This window comes from Oncorhynchus tshawytscha, unplaced genomic scaffold (assembly GCF_018296145.1).
Source record: "Oncorhynchus tshawytscha isolate Ot180627B unplaced genomic scaffold, Otsh_v2.0 Un_contig_10992_pilon_pilon, whole genome shotgun sequence".
NCBI lineage: Eukaryota > Metazoa > Chordata > Actinopteri > Salmoniformes > Salmonidae > Oncorhynchus > Oncorhynchus tshawytscha.
The window spans coordinates 1-1,822 of record NW_024603640.1 but is presented as its reverse complement, the minus strand read 5'-3'; the positions used below and the strand labels follow the sequence as shown (position 1 = coordinate 1,822).

General features: G+C 42.6%; 5 non-coding genes across 5 annotated transcripts; all 5 read right to left on the bottom strand.

The window, feature by feature from the left end:
- Positions 1-164: 164 nt before the first annotated feature.
- Positions 165-283, bottom strand: LOC121841930. The gene has a single exon (XR_006080828.1). It is a non-coding gene; the product is annotated as a 5S ribosomal RNA (ribosomal RNA).
- Positions 284-525: 242 nt separating this feature from the next.
- On the bottom strand, positions 526-644 carry LOC121841931. The gene has a single exon (XR_006080829.1). It is a non-coding gene; the product is annotated as a 5S ribosomal RNA (ribosomal RNA).
- Positions 645-886: 242 nt separating this feature from the next.
- On the bottom strand, positions 887-1,005 carry LOC121841929. The gene has a single exon (XR_006080827.1). It is a non-coding gene; the product is annotated as a 5S ribosomal RNA (ribosomal RNA).
- Positions 1,006-1,262: 257 nt separating this feature from the next.
- On the bottom strand, positions 1,263-1,381 carry LOC121841928. The gene has a single exon (XR_006080826.1). It is a non-coding gene; the product is annotated as a 5S ribosomal RNA (ribosomal RNA).
- A 212-nt stretch (positions 1,382-1,593) lies between these two features.
- On the bottom strand, positions 1,594-1,712 carry LOC121841927. Its single transcript, XR_006080825.1, has one exon. It is a non-coding gene; the product is annotated as a 5S ribosomal RNA (ribosomal RNA).
- Between the last annotated feature and the right edge of the window lie 110 nt (positions 1,713-1,822).

Here is a 1,822-nt window from a genome sequence, read left to right as displayed (position 1 = left end):
CAAAAGTGGAAGAAATTGCATATACTGCAGCCATAATTTGTAGCACAGATTGTTGGATGAAATACAAACTAAACTTGCTTACTTATTTCAAAGCAAGGGCACATATTTCAGCCTTGTGGGAATAAACGGACAAAGAGTTGAAATTCCACAAGGCAGTGACAAAAAGCTTACAGCACCTGGTATTCCCAGGAAGTCTCCCATCCAAGTACTAACCAGGCCCGACCCTGCTTAGCTTCCGAGATCAGACGAGATCAGGCGTACTCAGGCCGGTGTGGTCGTAAGCGAGAAACTATATCTTGGTGCACTATGTAAAGTGAAAGTGAGTCTGATTAACAGCTGTTGCATTTTCACCATTTAGATAAGCATCTTTGTGTCACTCAAAAAGTGGAAGAAATTGCATATACTGCAGCCATAATTTGTAGCACAGATTGTTGGATGAAATACAAACTAAACTTGCTTACTTATTTCAAAGCAAGGGCACATATTTCAGCCTTGTGGGAAAAAACGGACAAAGAGTTGACAAAAAGCTTACAGCACCTGGTATTCCCAGGAAGTCTCCCATCCAAGTACTAACCAGGCCCGACCCTGCTTGGCTTCCGAGATCAGATGAGATCAGGCGTACTCAGGCCGGTGTGGTCGTAAGCGAGAAACTATCTCTTGGTGCACTATGTAAAGTGAAAGTGAGTCTGATTAACAGCTGTTGCATTTTCACCATTTAGATAAGCATCTTTGTGTCACTCAAAAAGTTGAAGAAATTGCATATACTGCAGCCATAATTTGTAGCACAGATTGTTGGATGAAATACAAACTAAACTTGCTTACTTATTTCAAAGCAAGGGCACATATTTCAGCCTTGTGGGAAAAAACGGACAAAGAGTTGACAAAAAGCTTACAGCACCTGGTATTCCCAGGAAGTCTCCCATCCAAGTACTAACCAGGCCCGACCCTGCTTAGCTTCCGAGATCAGACGAGATCAGGCGTACTCAGGCCGGTGTGGTCGTAAGCGAGAAACTATCTCTTGGTGCACTATGTAAAGTGAAAGTGAGTCTGATTAACAGCTGTTGCATTTTCACCATTTAGATAAGCATCTTTGTGTCACTCAAAAAGTGGAAGAAATTGCATATACTGCAGCCATAATTTGTAGCACAGATTGTTGGATGAAATACAAACTAAACTTGCTTACTTATTTCAAAGCAAGGGCACATATTTCAGCCTTGTGGGAATAAACGGACAAAGAGTTGAAATTCAAAGGCAGTGACAAAAGCTTACAGCACCTGGTATTCCCAGGAAGTCTCCCATCCAAGTACTAACCAGGCCCGACCCTGCTTAGCTTCCGAGATCAGACGAGATCAGGCGTACTCAGGCCGGTGTGGTCGTAAGCGAGAAACTATCTCTTGGTGCACTATGTAAAGTGAAAGTGAGTCTGATTAACAGCTGTTGCATTTTCACCATTTAGATAAGCATCTTTGTGTCACTCAAAAGTGGAAGAAATTGCATATACTGCAGCCATAATTTGTAGCACAGATTGTTGGATGAAATACAAACTAAACTTGCTTACTTATTTCAAAGCAAGGGCACATATTTCAGCCTTGTGGCTTACAGCACCTGGTATTCCCAGGAAGTCTCCCATCCAAGTACTAACCAGGCCCGACCCTGCTTAGCTTCCGAGATCAGACGAGATCAGGCGTACTCAGGCCGGTGTGGTCGTAAGCGAGAAACTATCTCTTGGTGCACTATGTAAAGTGAAAGTGAGTCTGATTAACAGCTGTTGCATTTTCACCATTTAGATAAGCATCTTTGTGTCACTCAAAAGTGGAAGAAA